The sequence below is a fragment of the Polistes fuscatus genome, unplaced genomic scaffold, assembly GCF_010416935.1.
Source record: "Polistes fuscatus isolate 324 unplaced genomic scaffold, CU_Pfus_HIC Scaffold1, whole genome shotgun sequence".
In the NCBI taxonomy this organism is placed as follows: Eukaryota; Metazoa; Arthropoda; class Insecta; order Hymenoptera; family Vespidae; genus Polistes; species Polistes fuscatus.
In genome coordinates, this window is record NW_025112997.1 from 5,321,647 (window position 1) to 5,341,072 (window position 19,426).

Below are 19,426 nucleotides of genomic sequence, written 5' to 3' on the forward strand. Positions count from 1 at the left end.
TATTAATCGTCTCGTTTTCGACCCCTCTTTGCTTCTTTCACCGACAATAAAGTCAATCTCATTCTCGCGAAAGCTTGCAGATCGATTGTGTTAGAAGAAACGAATGGGATTAAGTAAAAAGTGTATCGAATGAGAAAGTAAAATATTGTATTATAGTTTCCTCCCTTATTTTGTTAATTCTCTTCTTACTCGAATGCATTTCAGAACGAATTCAAAAGATTCAACGTAGTCCTTATTATCCATCGAAAATGCGTATCGAGGAAACGTAAAGGTATCTATTTAATCGGCACTAAGAAGATTCCTCTAATTAGCGATCGTTTCGCAAAGATAGACGCCACGCTATAGGATATTCTTCGAACCCGTCTTTCCTCTTCGTTATGTCTTAGACGAAGTGAAGAGAAAGCTTACCAAGAAAGGAAGAACTAAAAGCAGAATCTCGCATCTATCTATCTATCTATCAGACGACGTTAAGTTAAAATCGTTTTACCGACTATCAGGCGAAACCATCAATTTGGCCTCTTGCAATTAGCGTCTAACCAGAGAGGAAGCACGTTTGCGGTGGGAATAAGTAAAGAGTTCACGATTTATCCAACTTCTTCCTAGTTATATATCGTTCTTTTTTATTTCTTTCTGCATTCTCATTTTACAATTACACGCTACGATATTTCCTTTGTTGTAAATTTCGATGAACGACACTTGTTATTTTTTTTTTTTTTAAGACAAAATTCTTTCCTTAAATACTTATTTTTCTTTCCTTAATTACTACGTCTCATATTTGGTAAAAAATCGATTAGGAATACAATGTTAAAAGTTAATGCTTGAGGAAAAGCATTTTCTATTATTTCTTCATTATTTGTATTTGTTTTAGCTAACCAATTGTTTCTTTTCTATTTTCAGGTAAGTGGTCCGGATGCAATCTTTGAATTTCAACCGTTTCTTTTCTACCGAGACGAAAAAACAGTGCGAATCACCGGAACAAGCGTTATTTCTTCGTACCTCTTGTGTTGTCGAACTAACAGTACTTTTACTTACCTTTCTATTTTCCCTTGCTCTCTTTCTCCAATGTCTGTATTCTCTTCTCCCATTCTCCACTTTCCTCCTCGGGGCTCTTTCTCCCCGAACCAGTCACTCGTTCCGCAGCTTCGTGGCAGCTCTCTTGAAAGTCTGGTCATAGTCGACTGGTAAGTTTACCTTTCAATTAATCGACCGCTATGGCGAGCCCCGGCTGACTGCCAACTATCCAGTCATTATCCACTAGTTGAGTAATTGGGATTAGAACTCATATTACTTAACTTGCGTACCAACTAAGCTAACATAAGTGGCATGAAAAACCTATTGTTGAATATGTACATCCTTAGTATTCTCTGATAACGTACGGTGTCTCTAATGATTTTACTACTAGTTCTACGTTTCTAAGAGAACGTAACTAACACTTTAATCCCGTGAATAACGAGCCTCTCACGGAAGATAGGAAAACCGAAATTAACACGTATTTGGGCGGTTTTCCGGCTTATCCATCATAGTCGGTATTTAATTAATATGACAGATTACGTCAACCGTTGAAAATAATAATACTCGTATATTTATTAGTTCGATATCCGGTCGGTGGCGCTTTCGTTTGTTGTAACCCAATCCACCGGTTTTTCTCTGATATTACCATCCTCCGTTCAGTACGGGCGTTCCGCTCTACCGATGTAAAACGTATCCTGCATTTATATGAAGTGCCAATGGCATGCTAGTCTCACTAACATTACGGCGCTATCATTGAAAATGACAATTTCATTAGTAATCTAGCTCCAACTGCATTGTTCAAATTCAAATAATTATTGGCCCGGTTTGCCATGGTCTCGCTTTTCCTCCTTCTCTATCGTTCTCTTTATCCTACTCACTTTCTCTTTCTCTCTCTCTCTCTCTCTCTCTCCCTCTTTCGCTAGCATTCATTCTCTCTCATTCTATGAACGTGAACGCGTGGTTAACTCAAATTCGACCTAGTGCAGCACGATTCGAGGGTCGAGTGATAAAAGGCCTTCGGCCGGCTTATCGAGTGACTTTAACAATTGGCGCGTTATTATGTTCGCCGTTGTATATCGAGATAGAATCGTCGATAAATGCCCTATATAAAATGTTTCGCGATAAGTCGAGAGTGGAACGAGTATTGATGTTATAAAGGTTGCCATTTACGATACCGTTTTTGCATTCCTCCTATCCGTTAAAATTTACGCGATTATGATCCTCATATCAGAGCTTTTTGATTCGTTTTAAACAAATAGTACAGCATATCGCTACTATATTCCTACGATTCAGGTTGTAAAGTCTTCTCGATGTTGAAATTGATCATTAAACGGATAACGATTGTCTGACCCGATATATATGTATATATATATATATATATATAGATAGAACTCGATCTAGTTAAGAAAGGTTATTTTTGTTATACTCTTGACAAAAGCTTTTATTAAAATGAAATCTAATTTAAAATAGACCAGATTTGACAAATATATGAATATTTAAATTTGGTTATCGACCGAGCTATTAAAGTATCTACTTTTCCATTCGTAATGAAATTTTGCTGTAATTCCAATTGGTCCGTTGAAGTGAAAATAAACAGTCAATTTAATTTATCTCGTTCCTTTTTAACTTTTTATTTTGTCGATGATAATATCTCACGAAAAAGGAAAATGGAAAGATGAGACAACGAGTCACAGTTGGAAAAATGTCTAGGCTTAATTCTTGTCTACCCTCTTTAATTATTTTCTTTCCTCACATATCAAAATAAAATTCACGATCGTTTTCTCCTTTCACTTTTCCCTCATTTTCTATTCTGTCTCTCGTTTTTATTGCTGCAATGCTCTGAACGTTACCATCTACTGGCGCATATATTAAAGAGAAAAATAGATCAAGCAGGGATGAAAAAAAGACCCGAGGAAAACAAAGCGAAGCTTGTTGACGTGAAACAGTCAAGAAAAAAAAGTAGTAGAAAAGCGTGAGTAGTAGTAATGGCAGTGATGTTGTCGGTGGTTTGAGGTCTGGCATCCTCCATTATTATCATAATTTTATTCAGAAATGAAAAATCAGTCGTATGTCCCACGAAGCCAAACCGACTCGAACCGTTCAACACAATGGATGTCGGTTCTCCATTGTGCATTTACCCCTTACCCTTTCTCCTATACCCTTATCTCCTTTTTCTCTCGTATCTTTTCTTTCTTTGGTCGCAAGAGACTTGATTGAACGAATTATTTTATCGGCTTTCAAAATAATGAATGTCAAATCTATCTATCTCATACCGGTTAATTCATCGTTATTTTGGAAAACAAAATTCGAGAATTTTTCTTATCAATTATATAATACACAAAAGATAAATAACATTCGATTGTATCCAATGTCAAGTCTTTCTCTTTGTATAGACGATAAAAAGAAGAAGAAGAAGAAAAAGAAGAAGAGTGCACGATATAGTATAGTAATAAAATATTGAAAATATTCGTATCAACTAGAGAAGCGACAACATCTCGAGCATGGAAAATTGACTTGAGCAGGCCAATAAGAGCTCCCAACGTCATTCTCATTGTTGTCGTCGTCGAGCTGGGGCGAGTAGTCGGCAAAGTAAACGGATGTAGGAGGCTCCCGGGGCAAATTTCACGAGCAAAATGCAAATATGATCGGAGAAGACGCCGAGGCGGTTGTGTAGAAATAAAAAGACAAAAACAAAAATGCGAAAAAAAGAGGAGTTTACTTGAGACTACGAAGGCGTCCGCCTTCTCCTATCAACTTGCATTCCTACTCGTTTTTTTTTTCTTCTCTTTCTACCTTTCTCTCTAACGTTAGCGAATATAAGGAATATCTCTGTCTGCCAGTCTCTTTTTATTCTACATTTTTCTGCCCCCGCCATTTTTCGTTTCTCTCTCTTACGGATTCTGCCTTGGTTTGCCCCAGGCATTTACCGCCACTTGATTTGAACCCGATTTACCTCTCCATCCCTAAGAACCCTCCGGATATTTGCTTCGTTTACTCGCTCAAATTTACCTGCCGATTCGCCGAACTTCAAACCGCTCGAGCTGTATAATTCCAGCCGCGTTTTTGCTGATTCCTCGAGAATTTTGTAGTCTTATGTTAGCATAACACTAACTATACCAACCAGCAAAGGTAATTTCATAGTGAATCATTTGCAAACGGATAGTTTCAACATTGTTAGTTCTATTTCATCGATATATTTCATTTCATACTTTTTAACATTTATTCTAACTTCGCAAAGACACATTTTCGAAACGGAAAGAAACATTTTGACCTGTATCCTTAAGCAATTTTGAGGAATGAGTTTCGAAAAGTTATAAATTTGCAGTCTAGCAAGATAAACGATCGTCGAAACGATCGTTCAAAAAATTGGAAACTATTAACTCGCTTTTACGAACTGCTTTCGATGAATTTTAAGAATTTTATATCGTTAATTCGTTACTTCCAATGCTTCATCCGCAAGTAATAAAAAATAATCAAGGTAGATAATATCGCGTGCAAAATTCGATATCGTTTAACATAAGGTACGAATTTTGAAACTTGTTATATCAATGTTGAGAAGATCTTACGTCATAGGAGACTGCGATATACCGTTGATTACTAAGAGAAAACAGGAGGGTGCAATATTAACGCGTAAATCGACCTTGAGGGAATTCCCATCTCGTAAATTCTTGGCAAAGTACCAAAGGAAGTGAAGAAGGAGGATGAGAAATAGAAGTAGAACTATAGCTAAAGTAGGAGCTCGCGAATGAGCCAGGATCCTCAGTAGAAATACTTCAACCGGAGCCCGGGCAAAAGGTACAAGAGTACCTAGGTCTCGTTCGGCATCCTTCCTTCCTTTCCATTATATTCTATGAACATGCTCGTAGAAAATCCTCCCTGGAGGATACATCCTCCGTGCCGTTCGTTCTGTTATCTCCGTCAGTCGCCTATCGCAGTTGAATGGACAGGTGGGTGGACGTCGGTAAAACCAGGCGCGAAGAGAGATTCTTGAGGCTTAACCTGTCCGTCTAATCCTTTCATCCCTTTTCCTATTGCGACCCTCTGGGACATTTCAGCGTCGACTTTTGCCCAAGAGTTGGCTACCAACTCGAGGATCAATATGCATGACCGCATCTTTCTCGAAAGGTTCCTCGTATAAACGATACTAATCATTCGAGGAAGCGAGTAAAACTATTTACGGAGAAGAGAGCCTGCCTTTTGGACAGCCCGAGAGAACTCGATAAATCAAAGTTGAAATATATTGTCATCTCGTACACCACAAGTCGTCGATTATTCTATTAACATTGACGCATCGGCAAAGGGACGGGGGAGGGGGGAAGGGTGTACGTTCAAAAACAGTCGGCACCATGGCGAACCACTGCGTTAACATTTAATACGCGGCATGCGTCGAAGGGTGGTAATAGGGGGAAGATACAAGAGAGGGTTTGCGATGCATGTAATGGTGCAGACATTGTGGGCCTGATCAATGCTTGGATTGATTAATGCCGAGCAGTAGCACTCGCTCGGCTCGAATACACCCACGCACGTGCGCTTTCTCTTGCACGCTCCGCTTTTGCCTGCGCTATTAACGCTCGTGCACCTATGCGTTGCACCAGGGCAACACCAAATATGCCTCCTACCTGTCATCGAGCTGCTTCTATATGCGCACGTCGTCCAGTGAAATGGCATCGTCATCGTTTACATACCCATATTGTTGATTCGCATTAGTATTCGCCATTCAGAAGCCGAACAATTCTGTGGCCGACGGCCCTGTTCCGTCCGTAATTAAACACGACACAGCTCGCGATTCGCCACCGGCGAACTTTTACTTTCTTTCGTCTCGACTCCTAGTCCTATCTCTTCCGGAGTTACGATTGTCATAGATATTCGCATACTTCATGTATAGAGTAGGTATATATCGTTTAACGCAAAACTTAGAGGGAACCATTGCGAGCTATGAGTGACTGATCTACATATGTATACATTTTAATGCGTATGAGTATGTATAGAATGCACGAGCAAATTGAATTATTCGTCGGTTGACTGGAAGGATGGTCAGATACACGAGATTTTCTCGCCTCGTTGAATCAAAATATTGAAATCCATTTAATTTCGTTCGAAGAATTTTAAAAGGACGAATAAAACAATAAACTCGATACTTGTTTTTTTGTTTTTTCTTTTTTGTTGCGGTGATTCCTTGCGAAAGGATTTTAATTAAGAACAGATTACGTCAGAGCTTTCGTGCTAATTCCATTTTCGTTAAGCAAGCGTCGTTTCAAAATCGAGAAATTCAAATGCGCGATGGCTCGCTTAACGAATTCAATGGAAGGAAAAGGCGAGAAAGAGAAAGAATGAAAAATAAGAAGGAAATATTAAGCATCAGTTAAAGCAACTTCTTTGCGACAAATAACGCCGATCGATTTTTCATTAAATTCTGTATACTTTGAATATCGTTTATACATTCCTGTAATGAAGTTTCGAATCGGCCACTCCCCCTTTTATCCTATTTCTATTCCACTACATTTTCCAGCGTAGGAAAGCAATCAATTGACGTCGTTGGTCTTTGTTTCGTTAAATTGAATATTTTCGTGAAGAGATCGTGACGCATCCTAATTCGATTGTAGAGAAAAAGAAAGACAGAGAAATAAAGCGAAAAAGAAAGATAAAAAGAGCACATTAATTTTCTTGGTACGGAAAGGGGTTAGTGTAGAAGGGGTCGTGAACGAGGTGTGTCGCCGACGTTACAAAAAAGCAACGTCGTACGCCCCGAGCCCGTCGACTTCCGTACATTTATTACGTCTAATTTGCTGAATAACTCAAAAGGAGAATTGGGAGTGCAGTTGACAAGAGGGAAGGCAAGAGCGTTAAAGAAGCGCCGCGGGACCCTGCGGGCCCCTTATTACAGAGCCACCCGAAAACCTTCGCTCAAGTTCTGCTACTTTTGCCTCTAGATTCGCAACGGGTGGCATTCGCAATCGTCGGCCCACTGCGATCTTACCGAACGACTTCGCGTGCCGGACAAAGGTGTACTCTTGAATTAGAATAATAATGCCGTATTGAGAGGGGGTAAAGTAAAGAAAAAAAGAAAAAAAAAATATATGTTGGAAAGATGAAAGGAGCGAAGGGACGCGGACTGAAGCAGTCGTGCACTTGCCTTGGTAACTAGCATCTGGCAAATTATGGTTTGTGATAATGAATGTGAAATATTAAGTCGTTCCTTCGAGCCGATCGGAAAAGCAGATAAGACGTAGCTGGGAGAAATGGGGTGTTACGATGACGCGTTTAGCAAAGCACTCTTGGCACTTTGATATATGGGAAAAATAATCGAAAAAGCTTTATGACTTGATCACGAAGGATTCCGCTTTCTCGCGAAACGCGAACGCGTGCAAAAGAGAACGGGGAGAAAAAGGGAGATGAAGGGAGCCGAGATAAAAGCGCTTTAATTAATTAGCCTTGGCGTCGATGTTCGCCATGCACCGGCACGATTCGCACTTTCCTTGTTGGTAGACAATATGGAATAACTCACCCGTTTCGTGCAAGTCACTCGATCGAGCATACGACAGGAGCTCGTAAACGTCTCCATTAAAGCATCACGTTATAACCGAAGTATCTACTCTGTAATTACGATGAAGCCGTGTGTCTAAAGCGTTTGCCAAACGTTACTAACTCCCCGTGGTCGTCGTCACTGTCGTTTCCGTGACGTTGCTAATTATGACGCTCTACTAGATTATTTCTAAACGTAAAACAAAAAAAGAGAATAACAGAAACGACGGATTCAACGTTGAGTATCGCTACTTCGAAGGAAGAGAGTAAAAGAAGAAAAGCAAGCAAGAGAAAATGAAGAATCTCTTAACCCATTTGCCAAAAAGGAGATCACTTGAATGATTTCCCTTCAAATAATTCGTGGCCAAAAGGAAACTTAACCGAGCAAAGTTGAATTCACGTTATAGAACTAATTACGTTAAAACGTAACCTGGTAAGTAGATCTTTAGTATGTCCTGCTGAATATAACATTTCGCGATTCGAAGAGGTGCTACGCGCTCAAGCAACCGAAGACCCATTTGGGTACGAAGGTGATATTAACGGGATGCCCCGCGGTGCATCAAATTAATATCATTATTTATGCCTCCTGCGTAACGTCGTAGGAAAGAAAGAGAAAGCCGGAGGCTTCCGTCCGAGCTCAAAGTCATTAACATTCCCAGTCATTATTTTCAATCCGTTTACCGTCGACGTGAGCGAAAACGACGAGGACGATCTTCCAAGAGAAAATAAAAGTGTAGAGGAAGGATGATTCTTTGTTCTTTTTTTTTTTTTTTTATTTAACAACGGAAGTACCATTCCTCTTATCTTTTTGTTCTAATTTTTTCACCTTCTTATTTTTCCACCCCCCAGGCCGCATGTCGATGAACAACATTTTCTAGTTTGTGCACCGTCCACCTTGTTCTTGGATTACATGCATGGAGCTCGTTTTTCTCTTGGAGATCAAGAAGTTGTCCTCAACGAGATCCTTTCTTTTTGTCCTTAATAAGGTGTTACAGCTCGTCTCTTCGACGACGAAATATTTTCTTTTGGATTCGTTCCGATTCCTCTTCCATTCAACCGCACTCTACATTCAATGTACCGTCCTGCTGAATATTATTTTCCGTGTATTTTTCTCGAGATTATTACTGTTATTTGCTTCTGCAGGTTTTATTTCCGAGAAAAAACAAAACGTTGCTTTGTTTTGAGTTTTTTTTTCCTTTTATCTAAATATACAAAGTAATATTACTGTTATGTGATATCTCATTTTTATATTTAAATCGACTCGATGGTAACATATTGGAAACGAAGAAAACGTTTCGATGGATCTTTAAAATCGCCTACAAACAAGTTTCGAGGAAAATGTTTTATCTGAGAACCGCCTGCAGCTGTTGGAAGAAGTTTTTGTGGGACGATCGATTATTCCTTTTTTATGCACTGATTTGGAACTTTTAAACAAAGATTTTAGAGAGAAAGCTTTGTCCTGGACGTTTTTTAAAATTAGTACCCATAATCCAATTTGTTACGTTCTCAATTCCTTCGAACCTTTTTTTTCTTTAGTGTTATTGCAATTAATATTCGATACTGCATTATAAGTAATTACAAAAGTCGAAGCTTAATCATAACTAGTTTGTAATTAACAGAAATATACTGTATAGGACGAAAGATATTGTTTCTATAAACGGGAATGCATATGTTTGTTTTGTAATGTGACATCACTTGAAAGAGTCTGCCGTCTAATATTTCGCTGCACTAAAGGTCTCGAATATTTCTTGCAAAAAAAAAAAAAGTAGCCTAGATTGTTGAGTCCGGGAATGGTTGGGAAATTTCGGGAACGACAGAGGAAAATATAAAATAAAAGTGATCCATAGAATAAGGAATTAGTTTAGTTCGAATCAGCTTTAGTTAATAGATGACAATCTAATAGAATTGTAGTATTATATCTGTACAATCTAAATAAAACTTTACTTTCATTTACTCTTTACCATCACTTTTACCATATTCCTACAATACTTAAATATACGCTTTGATAATTAAATGTCCTATATTACCGATCGTTTCGATAAAAACACCGAGAACCTGATTCAATTTGACGGTTCATCGAACACGTCTGATTTCAGTTCTGTATTTTCACTCGAATCACGATAAGATAAAAGTCACGGAAAGGGAGTTTCGATCGTCGACAAAATTCCCGGAGGACAACTAAGAAAGGTGAATAAAAAATTGGGCATGGAGTGTATAGTTGTAGGAAAGTAGAGAGGAAAGGAGAAGGGTTGGGTCTCGGTCGAACGGCCGCTCAAATATGCACCCCACGATCCTTCACGGCTCGACACTGCCGTGGGACCTCTTATAATTTTCAAACGAAGGATTAATCGACTGGCAGAAACATTAACTCTCCGAAACTGTCGCGTCGCCCTCGCCTAAATAATAAATTTCCCTTTTCGTTACGGGCCGTTTTAAAATGCTATCAGAATAATGATCCCCAAAGATGCCATCCGTCGTTTAACGCTCTAAAAGTGCTTGCTTTCCCAAGAGTTTTTTTTTCATTAGTGATACCTACAAAGATTTTTTCGATACTTCTTCGACCTATCATCGATCTAACGATCACATCAAATTTTAATGAATTTATTTCAACCGTAGTATCAACCTATCGGCGTAATAAAATTGTTCTTTTATATTGGAATTTTAAAATCGTAATTATGTTCGCTATTACAGCACGGACGAGCATGTGTCTTCCATTAAAGTCGGATTGAATATTTCCAGGTGGAGTTTTGAGCAGATCATCAAAGGATAACTAAAACTTCCCCCGAGGGTTCTTTCGAGCCATAAAATAGTTCATAATCACCGGTTCATTTAAATCGTTTGAAATTGTCAGAGATGTCTATAACTATCGCCGAAACGATTCACCCTACTTGCAAACTCTGCCGCAGTGTGACGAACGAAAAGGTTGAAACATATCGGTTTCGAATATCTGTAGTCATTTAATTTGAAATCCCCGGACGATAAAGGATAAAGAGGTCAGATGCGGGCGAACGAATAGGATGTAAGCATTAAAGGGTTGAAATTTGAATTGCAGATCGGTAGTTACCCTCTCTTTCTCTCTCTCTCTCTCTCTCTCTTTTTTAACCCATCTCACGAAAGTAGATTCATACTGCTTAGGGTTTCTCATATCATTCGAATCAGTATCATTTCGAGTTAGAACCACCGTTTTCTCCTAAACCGAGAGTTACATTCATGAGTGAAAATTTGACGAATGTGATCAATATATGCGATTTATTATATTTATTACATTTTCTTTTAATATCCGTAGATATCACCTATATATGAAAATCCAAAATAATACGTTATTGGTTTCTATTTCTGTAATAAAATATTTTCGGCTATTTATAATTTAAATGGAAATTATCGATGATCGATATTAAGATGAATGATAAACAAACAATTTGCAGAATTCACATCCTATTTATCGGTCACATGCGAACCACTTTTAATTTCTCCGTAAGCAGGAAGCAATCGAATAAATGTGGAAGGTTGGAAGGAAAATGTAAAAGAGAAAGAGGAAGTTCGTGCGAATCGTAGCACGTGCGAAGCTTCGCTTCGAAATTCTATGGCGAAAGATAGAGCCATTTCGTTGAACGAATGCAAAAAGCGTGTGTCCGTAAAAACGTTCTCATAAAAATGTTCTGGATTAAGACCACTGGTCACGTGCAAATAGCCACGTAATGAGAGACTACAGGTTTAAGAAAGAGTAAAAGTTCGAAGTCCAATCGAGTTTTTCCGAGATTTGTGAATCACATTGAAAATTAAATACGAACGGAAAAAGATCAAGCTTCTATTTCAATACACGATGGAATAATAAAATAGAGTATATTTTTAAATTTTCTTCCTACGATATTTCTGTATTAATTCAAATAATATCGTAACCATTTAAATATGAGAATCGATTTTTAAAGCTAAAAAAGAAATTAAAAGAAAAAATAACAATATTAAATATTAGAAAAATACGACAAAGGTTCCTATGAAAACAAGGTAGACGTCATTGGAAACGAGTAAGATGAAATTCACCTCACGCGTTGTTTACTAAGTGAAGTTTACTTTAGGATAGCTCGGTACACCGGCATGACAAAGACCACCAGTATTCTGCTTGAAGCGGACGCAGCAGGACATAGTTTCTCGGCTCTTGCACGTATTTAATATCAAGTTGTTCACTAGCGTAGCTTACTTAGTCTCCACATTGCACTTCGCTGATATATTAAGATACCAAGAGTTCAACGCCTCGTACTTTACAATTACCACGGAAATCTAGATATTGTTTGTAAATCTTTAGGTTCATTAATTTATGTATTGAAAGATAGAATATCATGAAATAGTCAAATATTCAATACGTGGCCTCTTGTCTCTTTATGTTTCTTTTTTCTTATCTTCTACCGCTAAAGCTTATACATATTTCGATTAAGCCGAGAATAGATGTGAAAATAAATCGACGAGGGACACATAAACGATATATCTAAAAACCATGGAGAGAAGAAACATATGGCACAAAGCGTACACGTACATGTATAGTAACACAACGGCAGGTATTTCCTCGGGCGTTTCCTCTAGCGCATTTTCAGCTTAACAGGAGAATTGATAAAGACTCCTGGAGTAATCCAAGTTGAGGATGAGGTAGGGAAGGGTGAAGGAGGAGGATGTTTCGTTATCTCTCGAAAGCCGCCGTGCGGCGAGGGTAGCGGTGGGGGGACGGACGAGCGGATGCAAGAAAGTGGGAAAGGATAAGACGGTGCTCCGGATATCGAGTAAATTTAAATTTTAAATAGCCGTGTTTACTACGGAGGAGCCGATTCAACGTTTACCAGACATCGCATTAGCCTTTTCTTAAACCCGCTCCATTGCATTTGCCTTTCTCACTTCTCTTCACGTTAAACGCACAAATATACCGTGCGAATCTTATTCGTCGAAATAATGAAAAAGAAACTATTTTTATCTGGCGCGCGATCGCATGCATACGAATTTCTTCTGTTGATTTTAAAAGAGGAAAAGGAAAGAGAAAGAAACAATAACACAAAAAAAGAGTGTTCGACCAAATCCGTTTTCTTGTTTTTTCAAGCACAAAAATAGAAAAGGATTGTGAGGGTAATTAAATACGACTACATTTATTTCTCTAAGATTGTGTTCTCTTGTGACAAAAGGATATTACTGCCAGTCCAAACAACGCCACGGTTTACTTTCCTTACTCGCAAAACCTACGTTGGTTAGAATGCTTTTGTAGAGTTACACTCGCTTCTTGGTCGTTCGCAAAGATTACTTAAAATTCGTTACCAATCGAGTTTCTTTTTTCCCCCTTAACTTCCAACAGTTTTCTCTTACAAACAAGGAAAGAAACTTTGCGTAGAATATCAACTTCGTTTCCCACCTTACTTAAAAGCTTTAACAACGTAGTCGAACTATCGTTTAATTTGATTCCGAAAGAAAGAAGATAAGCCAAAGACTTTGTAATCCATCTCGCTTGCATCTTATCCATTATTTTCCGATTTGTAGTAAATCTGTGCGATGTTGGAATTTAAAATAAGTTAAATCTACATTTATTTAGCAAATTAATTAAAATAGAGGAGAAAAAAGGGGAGGAAATAGTGAATGAGAAATAAAACGTAGACTGTAAAAATAAACAGTAAGAAGAACAACCGAAGGTAGTATGTAAAGGTATGTACATAAATACATTACGACGATGCCAGGATCATATTTAATTTCATTTACAAGCAGGAAGCTTAACATCGATATCATTCTGCTTGTCCAATCTCTCTCTCCCGTCTGCAATACATCAAATTTTTCTTTTTGACGATATCTCTTCGATTCCGAGAGGAGACTTTTTTTTGTTATTACCGCACTAATACGACGAAATGTTGCGTTCGAAGGAGAACGAGGAGAAGGAGGAGGGATGGAGAGTAAAGGTGAATAGACAGAAGAGAGAAAGCATTAATCTGGATACGTTGGGTCCTTCTTCGTGATGGGAATTCATGAGGAGCATCACGTAATCGGTATCGGTAGATGGACGAGCAGAAACCTGACCACGGGTTAGAAAACTGACAAAGGCGGAGCAGATATAGGATCGACTACCTCCGACTGATATGGGGATTCGAATCACGTATTTTCTACAACAGATTGCCGCTATGTTGTGCGTTGTTGTTGCTCCTCTTTGTTACGCGAGGATAGGAATCGTAGAAGGATAGTCCGATATGCTCGTGAACGGCACACATATATGCCTGTGGAAGAGGAAAGAGGAATATAACACAGTTGGAGAAGGGGTTGTTTCGATACTACAAACAGAATCTAGCCTCTCTCGAATCAAGCAGACCGAGCTACGGCGCGCATTCTCCCACTCCATAGATTTCCCATTAAGACAGTCCTAGTATACGTCTATCGAAATAGTATACGTATATATTTATTTATATATGCTTACATCTGTATGTTTGTGCGAGCGCGCGCGTGTGTGTGTGTGTGGTTGTGTGTGTGAGAGAGAGTAGTAGATCGAGAAATTGGCTAGAGAACCACTCGTTACTACAATACGATTGCCTAACCACGACATTTGGTTAATCATCGAATTTCGAAGGGCGTACATTCATCTCTCTTTCTCCCCTCCCTGTATTTCTGTAGCGAAACACCGTGCGATCCGTCCGCTTTCTCTTCTTTGTCTCTTCTCCCTCATGGTGTATGCTCCTATATTCCTGAAGTGATCTCGCTGTGCAACGATCTCGAGTATCATAGGATAAACCATGTTATGTATTCGACCCATTTCTGGCAAAGCGCACGTGAGCAAGTAGCCGTATTATCTAGAGCCTAGACCCTGTTGGATACAATGATTTTCTCTTATATAGTTCGAACGTAATCCAGAGGATCTGTTCGTTGCCGATAAAGCACTAGGGATGGACAGCGATGGTAATAGTGTATTGGGTAATCGTTTCATCGCTCTTCGGCATATTAATCAAAGCCAGATGCTACATCGTACCTACAAGCCGACACGTGCCGCTTACCTCTGCTTCGTTGAAAATCTTTCAACCCCCTTTCTTTTTATATTCCTATCGCGTGTGTATCTTCGTCTAACGAAGAACAAATAAGTCAATAAACGTAGGATCGTAAGAGAAAAGCTTCAATTTCGCATGGAGACGAGATCGAAGAAAGAAATACCAAATATCGAGCAATCATCGAAAAAGTTGAATCTTCTAATCGACCTATTTCTCGTAAGCATGTTGACGGATTCCCAAACCAACTCGTTTAAACCCTCTATTATCACGAGTATAATACGCTACGATCGATACTTGATAGTCATCGAAAATATGGGCCAACCCTCATTGCAGGAATCATCGATATGCTGAGTCGTTCCGTGTTATTCACGCTTTAATATTCTTCTTAAGCTACACGTATGCAGCTATATACCTATTACTTTACTTATTTTGCTTTTATACGAACTTCCGTTAAAAATGAGCGTAATTTGCTTGACGAGCTTACCGGTCTCTTGTTTGATTAACTTTTATCCTGCAGGGTAATAATTTTCTAAATAATACGAAGAGTTCAAAGGATACGAATCGTTTTAATAGTTTTCTTATATTTCTGATTTATTTCTCTTTCACGTACCGTTTAATTTTTTTTACTTACAATTTTTTACCCCAACATTTTTCATCAAAAATCTGCTCGGAACGAAACTACCTACATGTACCTATTAAGTAAGTTAAAAGAAAGAGAAAAACGAGGTTAATATGTGCAACTGCTCGGTAGGGAAAAAATTTGCATTTTTTATCGTTAAACTTTTTGACAAAATACTCTCAATGTGAGTTATTTAAACTTTTTCCTAAAATATTTAAAAACCTAGAGAAATAATAAAAAGATCCAATTATTTTAAATTAAATCAAAATTCACTCGATCCAGCTGTATTTGCCAAAATTCCTCCAACACGGAGTCCTCCGGCGATTGGATTAAGCTTATTATAAGGAGGTGAAAAGGTGTATTAGAATAAAATAAAACACGTGGTTGAGCCAATAAGTGCAATGCTTTATTGGCTCGTCAGGGAAAAAGCCTTGCGGCAAAAAACCCTGTTGTTATCAGTACAATGGACGACGATGGATAACGGACATAGTCCGTGATCACTTCTCGTCACGATTACCCGGCGGTAATCAAGTTGAAAGAAATAGAAATTATATCTCTCACCGTTAATTGTCGCCTCTACTTCGCTCGTATTTGTAGTATCTGTAAGATACTTTCGTTTAATAGATAAACTCCTTGTCTTTCTATCGTATTTATAATATCTGTAAGATATATTCGCTTAACAGATAAACTCCTTGTCTTTCTATACTCCTCTCGTGGTGTCCAGCGGTTGAATAGAATGCGTGTCTTTCGTATTGTGCCCTGCAGGGTTCCCTCACTCGATGGTCGAGTGGTGGGGGTTATAGATGCTAGTTACTAGTAACTCTCTATCGAATTAGTGTGCGCATAGTAATCTCGTATTTTGGTTACAATCGATTTTCGGCTATGATCGATTCCGCTCGTACATACTCCCCCCGTTGAGAGGGTACCGATCAAGAATATTCTTATTCGAGTAAGTGTATCGTGATGTCTTACGCTAAAGTTTACAAAGTTTGGTCGTAGATTGTTTGATAGAATTGCATATCGCTGGCCAGGCGATCTAATCGTCTTGTACGTACAAGAATGATAGTTATGAATTTATCTGAGGTGTCGAGTTTGCAGTTAACATATACAACAGAGTACGTTTAAAATTATTGAATAGAATATAAACAATCGCTGCGCTGGATTGTTTTCTCGTATGGTTTTTACGGTTTCGATTCGAGTCTCCTTATCGGTTGTAGAGTGTGCATCCAGGAAATTCCCGCTGTCGTCTCACTTTAAGTATCATTGGAAATGGTTTGCCACTAAAAAATATGTTGGAGTTAGTGTTATGGAATCGTTGAGGTTGTACGTTTAATATTGTTTTGATTTCAATCGTTCGTGTAATTAATTCTTCATAAGTGAACAAAGTTCTTATGCGACTTATTTGGGATGGTGTTTGATAGATGAATGATAGTTCCCGTAGCCATCTTAGCTGGGATGAAAGCGGAGGATTGATATGTCGAATATTTCTCCTACCTGTTATGAAGTTGTGTATTTTCGTTCGTATTTAACCGAGTTGATTAAGTCTACAAATCTTTTTATTGATAACTTATTTCGTTGAAATTAATATCGTTATCATATCGTATAAATGGTGGTCCGAATATCGGTGTGGGTATTTTAAATGATGAAATTGGTCATTGAAGTTGTGAAATGGTAAAGATGTTAGACATTTCTTCTGGAAAGTTAATTTCGCGTTTCTTAATCGGTTCCCAACTGAAATCAAATCTAATTCATGGATAACCGCTCCCCCCGAATCGGTTAATCTTTCCCTTTCGGCGCAAATTTATTCGTCTTGGACTAATTTTTAATACATGTCCTATTTTTTCCGCGGTCAAGTCTTCTCTCCGATACGAATGCGTCTTAACCCTTTGAGTGCTATAATCAAATGTATATTTTCGGCAATTATTTCTATTGTGTTGTCTGTAGAAGACGGCAAAGAAGGAATGATACACCATCTGAACGTAAAAATATGACATCGGATTATATGTTGATAATTGTTTGAGATTTATCGTATGCAAATGAGATATTGGGTTGACTATTATTTTCTTCAATATCAATGTGTTAAATGTTAATTTCGTAAAAATATGTACTGAAGCCTTTCCATGATTCTATTATAATCCTTTTTATGATTCGTTTAAATTTCTGGTTGTGAATATCCAAATATATTATAATTATCAAATTACAGTGATTTCAAATTCTAGCAGGTGAATAAACAATATATATTGAAAATAAAAAATGTTTCATTCAATGCCGAATAGATAATGAAATATCAACTAGATGGTCTTCTATATTATAATGTGTTATTCATCGTAGACGAGATCTATACTGTTCGAGAAAGTATTCTGTACTCAAAGGGTCAATCCATCCTCTGCACCGTGTTATAGTTTTCAAAGTCGCGTATAGTTAAAAACTGCAGAAACATGTTCTCTGGTTCGATCTCGCGATTTCCGACAAAATATGATGTTTCGTAACTCTTTCGCGAAGATATATCGGCGTGATTGAATAGGTTAGATGTTCGTGATAAAGTTATTTATGTGCAAATCTCTAATTAGAATTTCGGCTTTGAACGGGTGATTGGCGCTTTCGTCTTTCGCGAACTGTTTTAAGTTCCGGATGATGATAAAAGATACTGATGCTGCACCGGATGTGATCGAGTTGAGTTCAATGTATGTATCCGTCCGTTATGAGATCGTAATAAATGCTCTACCAATGTATCCTGTATGATGTGCTCGACTAGTAATGTACTATTAAGAAAGATTCCGTTTATATCTATTGTCTCAAAGTTCTATCACCTCTTTTAAATGCAGTACGTCGCGATTATAAGTAGTGGATTCGGTGTATTTGGCGTGACGACGCGGACTATAGGAGTTAGTTATGTGGATTCGAGGTTTGTTGGGATGTCGACGCGAGTGTTTCCTGTTTTGAAGATGTGGAGTCACACGTCGAAGGTATGTTCTTATTATCGGTTCGGTGTAAGGATGTGTGATGTGGTTGATGACATATTCGACAATTCGATGATATGCATGCACCTCGATGCTTTCGCAAACAGTTTTGACATATTTTATAATTTCGAATTACCTCCCATTTGTTGGTTATCGTCATGTCGTTATATTTAGGACAGCGGTACAACGGGTGTTCGACTCGTTCGCAAAGGATGCAGGTGTGCGATGTACTAATGGGGACGGAATGCGTAAGATAAGTGTCCTGCCGTTTTCGCGATTGTAATGTGTTCGTTTGGATATGTTAACGTTTTTCGCGGGGTTTGTCCTTAATATCCGTCGTTAGCTTCTCTGAAGCACTATATCGGTGGTCTATTTCCTTTAAAAATTTATAAAGTTCCTTGCGGGTAGGGTAATCGTCCGAATTGAGTTGTCGATCCCATTCTTCCCGAACGCGACGAGGTAAAAGGCGCTCGATAACGCGCACAGTTAGAGCATGAGGCTCGTTAAACGAATCAATCATGTTGAGATATGCCTCCGTATCTCTTATGAGTTTCTGAATCCCTCTTGCCGAATCATCCTCGGAGTGTGTTAAATCCAGAATCGCGTCGAGAAGTCTTGCTAGCAGTACGCGTTTTCTATCGTATTTTTCTAATAATGCTTCCCACGCGAGTTTGTAATTCGACCCGTCCCCTGAATATAGTGTAATCACTTCGAGTGCACGGCCCTGCAATGCATCTCGAAGATAGGCGTGTTTTTCTAGATCAGATATGTCGGTCCGCGCGTCTATCAGAGGTAAAAAACCTTTCTTAAATTCTAACCATTTTTCTAATCTTCCATCAAATTTAGGTATCTCAATTCGTTTTAATTTAATCGGTCGTTCGGTCGTACTTGTCTGATTTGAAATTATGCTGCTATCGTTCGGGATGTTAGCCGCGGGTACTTGATTTGGGTGAACTTTCGCTTCTATTGCATGGTACCGGCGTAATATTAACGTTACTTCTTGTATTTCTTCTTCCCCTAAATCCTCATCATCACACTCCAGTTGTGCCTGATCGTATGCTTCTAAGTGTTTCGTGATTTTCTTAAATCGACCTACTAATGTTGTTTCATCTAATCTCTCCCCGTCAATTTCTTGTTCAAAAATTGTCAATTGCATTTTTAATGTCCTTCGTAACCGATTCAAACGTTCCTTCGGTTCCATCGTTTACCGATTTTAATTATCTTACTTTTCGAAGATGGGTTAATGTAAATTATGTTGAATACGAAGATTTTAATATATGAATTTTTGTTATAATGCGTCGGGTTTCCGATCACGCGGT

The 19,426-nt window shown here is 38.4% G+C and overlaps 1 protein-coding gene and 1 long non-coding RNA gene across 2 annotated transcripts in view; one reads left to right on the plus strand and one right to left on the minus strand.

The window, feature by feature from the left end:
• LOC122515593 (ephrin-A4) overlaps positions 1-19,426 on the plus strand; it is a 689,714-nt gene that overhangs the window by 252,235 nt on the left and 418,053 nt on the right. The window lies entirely within an intron of this gene.
• On the minus strand, positions 16,318-18,339 carry LOC122515625. Its single transcript, XR_006303321.1, has 2 exons — positions 18,244-18,339; positions 16,318-16,427 (listed from the first exon to the last, which is right to left on the minus strand). It is a non-coding gene; the product is annotated as an uncharacterized LOC122515625 (long non-coding RNA).